Source organism: Pieris napi, chromosome 8 (genome assembly GCF_905475465.1).
Source record: "Pieris napi chromosome 8, ilPieNapi1.2, whole genome shotgun sequence".
Taxonomy (NCBI): Eukaryota; Metazoa; Arthropoda; class Insecta; order Lepidoptera; family Pieridae; genus Pieris; species Pieris napi.
In genome coordinates, this window is record NC_062241.1 from 6,009,338 (window position 1) to 6,022,506 (window position 13,169).

Genomic DNA, 13,169 nt, shown 5'->3' on the forward strand with positions numbered 1-13,169 from the left:
TTCAAAAATTTTATCCAACAAATTCACGCAATTATGAAACGTATTAACTAGGTATACGTTTTAATATTGCGTAAACAAACTGTTAAGTATTTTAACACAAATTATGGTTTTCATCGGGTCAATAATTTTGGAGCAAAGGGCTTATATTTAGACCAATTACGACCACTTTGGCTCGGTGATTGGACACATTTAGTGTAATTTTTATTATTTGTTAAAAGGCACGTTGCTTTTAGTGAAAGCTTTTTGATGAATTTTATAATTATGGAATGGAATTTTCATTTTTGTTTCAGATGTCTATTATTACCAATTATGGGATCCATATTCAACATGAATTAAATTAGAATGGCTTGAATTTTATATCATAAATTGTGTAGTACTAATTATGCTTTATAAAGAGAACATGATATAGGGGTAACTTTGTACCTTTCTTTTTTTTTACTTAAATTTCTTTAGTTTGCTACAGTTCAAATTCCTAAATCTCTATTGACTCTTCAAAACTACAAAACCCGCTATTACCTTGTTATTCTTACTAAAATTAATTTCTTTCTTTCAAACTAATTTCTTCCCAACGGCCATCGAAAACCTGTATCAACTAAGCTACAGCTAAGGTATGTCATATTCACTTAAAATACAAAGCAACACTAAAGAAACAATATGAGAAACTAGGAATACTGAATTCTAGGCACTTACAAATCGAATAAAACACCAATATTGTATTCTGATCTCGCCTTCTTCTCCCACTTGAGCGATAAGAGGGAGATAGCGCATAGTTGAAATGTGAAAGGTCGTAAGGTTTGAACCATGTTAGGCTTGCAATATGCCAATATGGAAGCAACCGTGACTTTTATAGGTAGTTAGCTTGAACAATGGATTTAGCAGAATCCCGCAAAAGCCTTCGATGACTTTTGATAAGCAAGTGCTGAAATTAATTGTGCTATAATTTGAAGTTATTGAATTGTCTTAGAGGAAATAGCAAACATGGACGCAAAGATAATGTTTATCGGATTAATTAATTTCGTTTATCAGTGGTAAACGAAAGCTATAGTCAATTTGCTGGTGTATTATTTGAAATAACTATCGTAGGCTCTCAGTACATATTAATAAAATACAGATTATTGGTTCCGAATAGGGTTGCTCTGAATTAATAACTCAACAACTCTACACCCAACAGTAGGTATACAAACAATTTTTGACATTTAAATTTTAATGTTTTCTTTGGTAATTAACGCAATTATTAAAAAGAAACCATTGGAGCTTACAACCTTTTTGGTCTGGGCCTCAAATCTCTGTTTATGTTTCATGATCCATTGTAAATCTTATAGGCAAGTAAGTGATCAGTCTGTGCTTGACACACGCCGTCGACTTTTTGGGACTGAGGCAAGCCGGTTTCCTCACGATGTTTTCTTTCACCGTTCGAGCGAATGTTAAACGCGCAGATTGACAGAAAGTCCATTGGAGCCGGGGATCGAATCTATGACCTCAGTTATGAGAGTCGCACGCTGAAGAAATAATACTGCTCAGCTTACCAAGACAAATATTAATGCACAGAGAATGACGATAAAACAAACAATTTTTATTCCGTTACATATCTACGCATAACAGAAAAATAACTTCACCCACATATGCATAAGAAGTCAATTTAATTAATAATGTTGCCAATGCTACAGATTTATAAAATAAAAATAAAACATGTGTCTACTTCTGTTCACGCGTTAGAAGTTATACTTCTTTGGCGTAACAAGATAAAAATCTTTTCAAAAATTTTATCTTTCGCCTCATTCTACGTTTGTAGAAAAACTACACTAACTATTGAAAAAAAATACTTTCATCATTTTTCCCTAACGCGCCAAAAGAAGTATTACTTCAAAAACATCTTAAAGTTTTAAATAGGTATCAGTACCAATTTACATGGCCTTAAATAAATCAATATTTACGGCATTTTTCCTCACATTAGCGTACAAAAGGGACAGGGTGTTTTCATTAACACAGCCAGTTAGCAGGTGTGGTAGGACGCAGGTGGTCTTTGTTTGAGAGTTTTGGTGTTTTAAAAGGATCTTAATGTGTTTATACGACCTCTTTACTTGTTTTCACTTTTTGGTGCTGGCTGGGTTATTAAATGGGTTTGGGTATGGGTTATTATGAAAAATTTAATCGGGTTAAACAAGTTAATAAAAACATCAGTTTTCAAAAACTTTTTGAAGCTTGCAGACTGTATATTTGTATCTATTCTGAATATTAACGTATGTAGGTACAATACTGTAGATTTGTGACACAATAAATCAGTGGCGCTACAACCTTTTTAGGTTTGGGCCTCAAATTTCTGTATCTGTTCTAGATCATTTACTTTAATCTAATCGGCAAGTAGGTGATCAGCCTCCTGTACCTGATGCACGCCGTCGACTTTTCAACCGTTTTCACCGTTCGAGCGAATGTGACATATAGTATGGTAAAGTATGTTCCTTAAACTACCATTTTGTTGTGTTTGCTAACGATATTTAAATACATACTAGTATTAATAGGATTTACAATTTTGCATTGTGTATGAAAACTAAAATTGCCGTAATTTTTAGAATTTTTACATCTTTATAACTTGAACTATGGCGATATGCGCTTAAATAAGTAAACGTACTCCGTATAGTAAACTCTATATTTCTATATGCTTTTCTCTTAAAATTCTTCAGACTAGTTTAAATGTTAAGCACAGCTTATTTAAAGACACAATGTGCTGTACATCAAACCATTATGCTTTTGAATGTTATTACGGATGTTCTAAAAATTGTTTTGGATATGGCAGTACAAATTTTTGTTTAGTTAAACAAAACATTTTTCATTCCATTTTTTTACAGCTGTCCTAATTCGATATACATATTACCATAAAAATCTAATAAAGCCCTTTTAATATCGATCACAGATTAGATAAATAAGTCTGATGCTTTTGGTTCTTTTGATAGGATTCCTATATTTTTTTTGAGTACTGATATTAATTTGAAAAAACTTAACAAAGCTATATAATATCTTTAATATTGTAATGAGCTTAAATCAAACTCATACTAGTTTGATTTGGTAACATAACAGTGAAATACCAAAATCCTACCTATTTGAATCAAAAATCCAGTCTAAATGGGTTTGTATAAAGTCTTTGGCGGTAAAATACAGCTATGCTTATCACTAATGAAATAGAGCATAACATGTTTAAAACATTAAAATACAATAAAGAACGCATCCATGCTTCGTACTCAGTACAATCATTACGACAGCGGAACTAATTCCACATCTTATCATAATTTGAATCGACATTTAGATGAGTTCTATGACAAACTTGTGTTTTCGGTACGGTTATTAATTCTAGTGACGGATTTTTGGGTTTTTTGAAGTGACTTCGGTCACATCTTTAATAGGTTATGGCGGCAATACAACCAAAAACAATCTAAGTGGTTTAAAACTTTCTTATCACAACATCTAATGTGCTTTGTTTATTTCGTAAGAAGACATTTTAATTATCTAGTTGTATGCGTCTGCGGGACAGAGTTGCCAAGGGCTTGGACGGTGAGCATCTCGTCAATGGAAAGTAGAGTCTGGCTAATGAAAGAAGATAACGAAAAAGAGCGGCAAATTCAAAATAATTTAGTTTGGTATCCCTTAAAAGTTTGATATATTTTGTGGATTAAACTTATTTGATACTTGATTTAATTTTTACATAGATAGTAACGTATTTAGTCTTTTACTATTGATACTTAAAATAACTAGCATTCCATGGAAAACTAAAACTATAACCTTATTCGGAATAATCAAAATCTTGAAAAGTATTGAAAATTTTACCAGTGATGGAAGAGATTTCTTTAAAGTACATACTGGTTCTGGGATTTTATTCTATCTTTCTGCTCTAAATCACTGAGCTTACCAATAGTTCTCACTATTGCATCGACTCCTTTTACATCTTCCAGATTTCCTGCGATAGAAACGAAATATTCTATCAAACAAAACAAAGTTTAGGCTATTATTATACCTATTAAGTATTCGGAAAAAATATAAAATGGAAATAAAAATGAGTTAATTACATGAAGTATCAAGACAATAAGTCATACTAACTTAAGAAATTCAATGACACTCTGTGTTGCCATCCGAAAGTTTTCAAATAATTCAATTATCTTCTTTCATTAGCCAGACTCTAATAACATAACGTATCATGTCATGTGTCAATGCGTATTGAACTAGATACTGTAGACAAACTACAATTGAACGAATTCGTTTCGATTCGTTTAAAATTATCACCCCCTTCGTTAACTTAGGAGTACTAAATCGAACGCAAAAGGCCCTGGATAAAATCTTCAAGAAGGTTATAAGGTCCGATTGATGGTGATGACATTCTATAACTAATACAGTCAAAACCGTTTATAACGACATCGTTTACAACGACCTATCGGTTATTACAACCAGATTGTACGGTCCCGTCCGAATCCCTAGTAAACTATTCAGTAAACAAACCGCTTATAACGACATCGGATACAGCGACATATCGCTTACAACGACGAAATTTTAACGGCGTTGAATGAATATTTAGGCATATTTTTACCTACGCACTTTCTCCCAACGAACAGTTTCAGCCAACAACGATTTCCGAGGCTCTTAACGATGTAACGATTTTGCAAAAATTTGTTGCCTTTAACGAACAGTTTGATACTGGTGATACTCATACCTTGAGGAGTATGAAAACATAAAATGCAAAAAATATTTGAGACTGGGCTAAAAAAAAACAGACCAAAAATATGACTGATTACTTTTGTACCTAATTATTTCGTAATAAATATTTTTGTTTCTTTTTTGACTCGTTTACATATTATAATATTAACATACCATATTATAACCCATACCTACCTATTCTAGATAGATAACTATGATAATATAACTTGTATGTATTGTACATTCATATGAACTATATTTGTGTATATATAATATATGACATTGCTTATAACGACTATCGGATATAACGTCGGCAACTATACGGTCCCTTCAATGTCGTTATAACCGGTTTTGACTGTATATGCTATTATAAGAAACTATAAATGATATCTTTGATTATATTATTTTCCAAGTGGAGCACAAAAGCGGCACGGCCGTACCATCCTTTTCTCGAAACAGTTCCGGCCATTTTCGACCAAACTTCAACTTCATTGTGTATAAAACGAAAGGCAAGTTAATCTATTTTTAAAACATAAAATATTTATATTTTATAAGCTAATACGTAATAATTTAAGACAGAAGGTCGCTTAAGTGGGGCCTGAATATTAATCCGACGTAAACTTTTTACGGTAGAAGTGTGGCGAGACTAGGTGTGTTTTTAAAATTATGTTTTGATGGCATTTGGCTGGCTATCGTTGAGATAGAGAAGCCAAATGCCATATATAAACGCGCACTTTGCAATTCGAAATCACAAAACCCATATATACGTCACACTTATCTATTATTACCTTTTCAATACATTATATACGAGTTAATGCAGTCATAAATATCATAAAAGCTAGTTAAGAGCTAAGAAGTGTTGCTGATGTAATACCATTAATACTAATTGACAAGCAGAACGATGAATATTTTCCTTATAACGTATTAACTGATCTATCTTTACTTCTACCACCTCCGGAGCAATTAAATGCTATTTTGTTTTTGCTCAAATGTCTTGAGTTTGATACCAGGCGAAAATTTTTTACAGTTGGAAAGCTAGAACTAGACTAGACTAGTCACCCTAATCACACTTGTTGTGCATACTTCGCTTAGATTAGTGTCGCAAAAATGTGTCTTTTGCTCCCTCGCTAGTAATTTGAACTTCAAAAACTCTATAATTATTGAATATGGCTAAACGCTACAATTTCTAACACCTAAATTTGGATTAGAATAAAAATAGGTTATAATTCTCAAAAAAGGTGTAATTAATGAATTTCTATGAGTAATCCAGTAAGGATATATCTGACGTCACATTTAATTATGGTAAATTGAATCGACATGTCATTTAAATATAATTAAAATTACATCAGTTAAAATATGAGTAATTTGACCCGGAAACGAATCCTGGGTTCCCATGAAATAAACATCTCGATGATCTAATGGTTAATGAACGAGTAATATAAACTTAATTATAATAATCTAGTCCTTACATAAGCCACTTCGTCATTTTCTCAACTTAACGCTCTAACTGGCATTATTGAACAAATTCAATTTATATATTTCATTTTATGTTTGCCAGAAATGGAACCCAGCTTAAAGCCAGCCTTTTTTTGGTGTTTTCAGTCTTGTATGATGCATAGAACAGATACATTTCTGAGTCTTGGACTTTTAGGGTACGTGAGCAGCAGCCATTGGTTTCCACCAAGCTGAAACCATGATTGTTACCCCAGGAATCGATGCCTAACCCGTCCAGCTGTAACGCCATATGCATAAGTCACATACCAAAATACTTTTGGTATATTACTATCACTTTTTTTTTAATTCGAAAGAAACAGTGATTCAAGTAACATTAATATAAAAACAATGGAATCGTAAAATATATTTAGCGTAGATAATTCGCTTTATAAACTCCAGTTAATGTAGAAGAAACGTTATAAGTAAAGAATCTCGCATTGAACGCGTAATTGTATCATAAATTAACGAAGCCAGTCTATGGAATTAATTGAGTGTATACCATAGGAATAAGGTGCTCTTACGTAATTATTTCTAAAATAGCTACTGACGATACGTCTTATTGTGAAGCATTGGCTAAGGAATCACTTGGATGCAAAGGTAAACAGCAAAACAAAAAAGTATTTATGCGATGCGACCGCGTACGCCAAGATCTCGGTCAGGCGGGAGCCGACTTCTTTTGTTTCCAACCTCGAATCAGCCAGTATTTCGAATCTAGATTCTGTTTATTTCTTTTTTGTCTTTTCCTTACCTTTTTCTTTATTGTCTCTGTGCGGCCACGGCCTTTAAGAGGAAAAAATAAACGGTGGCTTATGGCTCCCCATTGATATGCGACGTTCGAATTGAAATTTAAATATTTGCCCGCGGTTACGGACGGACTTCATCGGCTATTCTCTTTTTGAAATCGTTGTGTTGCCATCTTAATATTTACTATGTTAAAATGTTGCAGATTCCAATCTTTTAAATGTTAATGTATATTTCCATCTGCGCGAGATAAGTAGTTGCCAGTTTTAGTGTATATAATTTATAATCGTAGTGAAAATGAGCATTGATAAATTGAGAACGAAACTTGTTTTTAAACACCAAGTAAGAATATTTGGACCATAGAAATTTAATTGAGTTTTACGGAACTGGGGTCACAGGGCGATATCGGCTATTTGTAACTGTTACGCTGAGGTGATGACTGGTTTTTTAATAGATTTAAAACGTTAGTTAAGACAGGCAATCAAAGTACACATTAATGAAGCTTAGAGTTTATTAACATATCAATTTTGCTCGTGACTTTGTTTGGCATGGCTTTTAACTTTACACGGATTTCTATTAGATACGTATCATAAGTCAAATTGAAAGCATTTTTTATTCCTATTAACATAGAGAGCTGTACATCTAAAAATATTTAGTTTAATGTAAAGCTTTACCCGATTTGTGATCGTCTCAAACTGAGAATAACAAGTTTAGTTTAAGCGAGTGCTTTTTCAAAAAAATCATAATAAGACTATGTGTATATGAAATTTTCTATACTTATTAAACTACAATAATAATAATAAGCTAATATACCTTTAAACATAGATTGGACCACAATATACATTTAAAAAAAATCCTTTTTTAGCGGATTGAAGTTATATATTACAAACTTAATTTTACATAATTAATTTTTTTTTCTACAGCTGTGATACTTTTTGACATTCAACACGTTTTGTCTTCAGTCACCGTGACCACGCACGCTGTAAAGCACGCGAAAGGTCGGAAAAAAATTTAATTACGTAAAATAATTATAAGTTTAATAATACATAACTTCAATCCGGTAAAAAAGTGTTTTCTTTAAATGTGTAAAGGTTATATTAATAAAAGGCAATACTAATACAATATACATTAATTTTGAAGGATTGGACTAGGCTTTAAACACTAAAACCTTGTATTCCTTCTTTTTACGCGAGTATTATTTAAATAATACAATAATCGATAGTTAAACGTATTCCATGCAAATGTTAAAGGCTTAGAGAATATTTTTAACAACAGTTAGTTATCTTTGTCATTAATCTTGTAAACTAAATGTAGTTCTAGTTAACAATAGGTGGTATTTCGTGTTAATTTCCAATTCCCTTTAACAGCGAACCATTTGCTAATAATGATACTTATCTATTTAAATATAAGCTTTGATCAAGGTGTTTATAAGTGGATTTTAACACATCGTTTAGTAACACTATAATTTTATTGTTTTATAATTATTTTATGGATATTCATAGCTTCGGTCAACCTATTTTAAGAAGAGCTTGGTATCTTTTAATATATAATATAATAGTTTAAAGGCCAGCAACGCACTTTCTTACATAGGTATTCATGGGCTAGGTCTGCGGTAGCTACCTTTGTAGCTCGTTTGCTCTTGTTTTATATAAAAATTCTACTGAAATATATACTGTATACGAAGGTTTTGTGGAATTTCATAAACCGATAAAATAAGAGAACGACGCAACCTTTTAGGTAGAGAAAGAGGCAGAGAAATCAGAATTTCTGTTCCTCTAATACTTCCTCATTTATCTAAAATGTTAATAAACGAAGGTTCGTTCTATTGATTTCTATTCCTATAAATTTCAGGTGTTTCAAGACTAAAGACTTATAGTTAAAAACCATTTATAGTGTTTGTTTGCCAATTTTTCTAGTGTTATCACAACATACCCTTCTATTTTGGTATGAGTTTGTCGTTGGATTAACACGATTAAGTATGGAGCAGCATTCACTAGATTTATCTCGCCGTCGTCACGGCTCTTTTTTGTGGTTTACGTAACCTATTTGCTGATAAACATAGAACCCTGGGACTATTGGTTTGAGTAAGATGGTGACTCTCACTGAGCCGGTTAATATAGAAGTACAAAGACTGAAATAGTCGGTTTAAAGAAAGAAAAAACAAAACACTTATTTCTTTAAAGAAATGATCCCAGCTCAGAAGTTGCTGTCACTAGCAACACTGATTTTCAGTGGGTTCGTTGAATTTAAAATTATTTTAATATAATTAATATTAAATGAACCATTTTAGAACAATAAATTTACGTTTCATCCAACAGTATCTTAATATAGTTTAGTTAATTGTTATATAAATAGGCCTTATTTGATTTTATGCATTTCAATATGTCAGAGAATACTTTTTAATTCATTGCAGGCGTTGCGTAAATACATTTTAGTATGAATGCGTCATTCATTTGACCTATAAGTATCGTACAAAAAACTTAATTCCCATTCAATAGATCATCCTTGTATATCTTCTATACGGTTGGTAATTATGCTATTATGAGGAATATTATATCCATTTTATTGCTCGAGATACAATAGAATTGGGCTTAATTTTATTGAAATGTGTTTTTAGTATAATAAGCAACGGAAAAGATTTCATTTTTTGTACCCACTTTAAAATATATTTTTTTGTTTTACTCAAATGAGTACTTGGCAACCAAACCGATACATTAGTGCGTGTTGGCTTATGTGAGAATCGATCTTAGAACCTCCAAATGATAAGCCATTATTACAAAGCCAAAGAGAATTAAAACAAAATTGATATGCTGTTTGCACGAAAGTTTCTCGTGAATATGCTGTTTGCAAGTAAGGTCTTGAATCTCTTTAAAATGCTTTGCGGAAACCTTTACTTATCAATTCTGTAAAATGTTATATTGTTTGTACACGTAATTTATTTTCGTATAATTATAGTTATAAGAATGGAATTACTATAAATTATAATCATTATATTAAACTTCTTGCTGTCAATAATAGAAAAATGTTATTGACAGTGAGGAGTTGGACTCAATATACTGTCATCATAAACATAAATTCTATTTAATAATAAATTACTTTTTTGTTTAAATTTCTCTTGAGTTAATATTTGAGTATTTATTGAATAAAAATAATCTCACCATAAAAGCGGCAGGCTGTTAAAACAAGTTCCTTTCCTGTATATTTATGAAAAATAATTTCAACACGTTCATTTACACATCTAACGAGTCAAAATTCACGCCCTTGTAACCACTAAACTAACTAAACAAAATTAACTGGACCTTACTGAATATTTAGCACTATCCGAACACTAAATAAAAATTAATGTCACTGAAGCACAGCACTGCAACCTCTTTAAAGTTTTATGCGTTAAAAAAAAGACAAAAATTAAATTCGTTCCATTTTCGTTTGTTTTGACAGATCTGACGGGTCGTAGTGGCGCGCTGTCAGTAATACGCGCATGCGCGTGTGGAGCGCACGAACATCGGCACTGCACTGGTTCGCGCGCTTTTCGTCTCACCTTCTATCTTGAACACTCACGAACGGACCCGCATCTTAGGATGATCTTGACTAACTTTGTTCTAATTTTAAAACGTTATTTTCTTAATACAACCTAATAATAATTAATAGAAGCATACAAATAATAATGTACATTCATCATGACCAACGTATTGTAAGCTTTAGGAAATCTACTTGTTAAAGCTTTCATTGGAATATAATATGTATGTTAAAAGCATATGACAGTTGTAACATAATATATACCAATTATAACAATATATTGTAACAATATAATAAGGTAGGTATAATTAATAATTACTTCAACAAGAAAAATCCATATGTCTTATTTTATTACCAACTAAGTAATGTTTTAAAGTAGCTTATTTATATATATTTTATAATTACAGATAATGTAAGATATTATATAAGTTTCACACCAAAGAAAGTTAATTAGCTTAATGTTAGAGATGTGAAATAAATTTAAATTTAATAATTTAACTCCAGCCTATTATTATATTTGAATTTATATTATTGAAATAATATTAATATATCAAGTTTCAGCACCGGTTCTAAGCTACATATTCTATAAAGCTTTGCTATAGAAGCTTTTTCCCACAAAAGAGTTCAACGCAGAGTGCAGTTGATGAAGTATTTTCACTCGCGCAGTATATACAGATAGTTAATATGAAATAAAGCGCTGTTGTTGCCTGTGTCAACATTAAATAAAGTAAAGACATTGGCCTAAAGGTCTATACCAGGCCATAAACTCCAAAAAAAAAGTAAAGACATATTTCAAGCTACACCAGACACTGAAAATGATTACAGCTGGTGCATTTTTATTCTATTAGGTATTGTTTTTGGATGTGAATAATAATACAAACCCGTTATTTTCTTACTAAAAGAGCGATGTTTTAAAATAATTTTTAAAATGTGTATTTAACACATTTAAAAAATCATTTTTACCATGTAATAATATAGCATATAGGTTAGGGATAAATAGGTTAATATAGCATAATTAGTAAAATCGTCATTTCTTTGAATATGTTATTTTTTATATATATATTAAATCATTTACTGTGTTGTTTATTTTGTAAAACCTCGGATTATTATGCACGACCAGATTATATTGTCCTAAATATAGATTTTGAATATTAATATAATATAAAATTATATTTTTTAGTTATACGGTTTTGAAAAAACTAAAAACGTAGTTTTATTGCGTTGTAAACTGTATTTAGCACCTAATAAGGTAAACAATTACTGTGATAAGTGATAATTTTATTGCGTCACACTACGTCTGAGGCTAGAAAAATGCGAGAGCAAGACAGCTCTATGTTCTATATTCATACTGTTTTTGTAGCTTCGTCTTCAAATAGATGCCACGCTTCGCAGCGTAAGACTGCCCACTGAATTAGTTCACAGACAGAACACAGTCTTTCTCACTTACACTTATGCAGGGTTATATAGCAAGATAAAGACAAAACATAATAAGCCGGATTGCGCGGCATTTTTCACGAATTTAAAGTTATTTAAGTTTTTGTTAAATATAGATCAATGTCAATGAACTTAAAGTTCCGGAAGCTTGCACAAATTGCAGACAACAATTTTTTGTGCGCACCACAACAAAGTTTTTCTTAAAATAAAATTTTTAGTTCTAGGAAATATGCCTACCTTCGAGTCGTATTCAATTATAAATTTATGGAAATCACCTTTTTTAAAAGACTTGTATAACCTTCAACATTTTCACGATATTTAAGATTTTGATTAAATTACCGCTAGGCGTTTTTTTTATAATAGTAACCCGTTTATTTTAACACGGTACATTTTAAGAATATTTCAAGATAATATCAAAAAGGGTATCTGTTTTACGCTGGTTTACTTAGACCACACAACCAATTTCAATCAAACAAGGATTTAAGACATAAGTTGACCTATCGTTTTTTCATATTAAAAAATCGTCTTAGCCTGGGTAACAAACACGGTACTATCACTAGTCCACGTTTTATAAGAGCGTAAACCGTTTGTAAATCTTGTTTTTGATGTTAAATTTTTTAATGCAATATTGTCTTTGGTATACCAACGAGAACTACACAAATAAAACTAGCGAACTGTGGAATCGACTTCCGGTGGGGGTCTTCCCTAAAAGATACGACCAGCAATTCTTGAAGAAGGAGTATACTAATCCGTCAAAGGTCGGCTACGCAACCACTGCCCTTTTTAAGCGTAGGCTTAATAGAAAAACTTCTATATGTAATAATATTTTAATTGAACTTGTTACCAGCAAGTTTAATTTTCTTTAATTGTACTAAAATATCACTCGTTAAGTTAATTACTTAATCAGGCTTCTATTATTTAAATTTCAACTCAATTACGTACAGTAAAAACGGGCGTCGGGTTGTGGCGTGAAATTTATTAGGTCACAAAAACGCATAGCTATGCAGTCAATTGTAACAACCTCGCATATCGGATATTTCATGAATGCTGGAATGTTCATAGTATTTCTGAAGGCAATGTTCTAATATGCTATGTGATAGTATGAAAAATAAAGTATTAATAACAGTAATCTACATAAAATACGTCTTTAAAAGGCATTGTGGAGTGAAACTTGTGAATTTCATTTTAAAAAATCCATAATGAATATTGATTTTTATACGTCAACCACGTGACACAAAACGCTCACAGATTAGTCGACGAAAAGTAGGATACATGTAAATAATGTTTACGTCTGTCTAACTCTT

At 31.5% G+C, this 13,169-nt stretch overlaps 1 protein-coding gene across 2 annotated transcripts in view; it reads right to left on the reverse strand.

Moving 5' to 3' along the window:
• The window catches only part of LOC125051565 (neuronal PAS domain-containing protein 4B-like), a 94,029-nt gene extending 83,589 nt beyond the window's left edge, over nt 1-10,440 (reverse strand). For both annotated transcript variants that reach the window (XM_047651973.1, XM_047651974.1), the window contains exon 1: nt 10,074-10,440. The gene's annotated coding sequence lies outside the window, so the exon portion shown is untranslated. The remainder of the gene's footprint in view (nt 1-10,073) is intronic.
• Nucleotides 10,441-13,169: the final 2,729 nt, after the last annotated feature.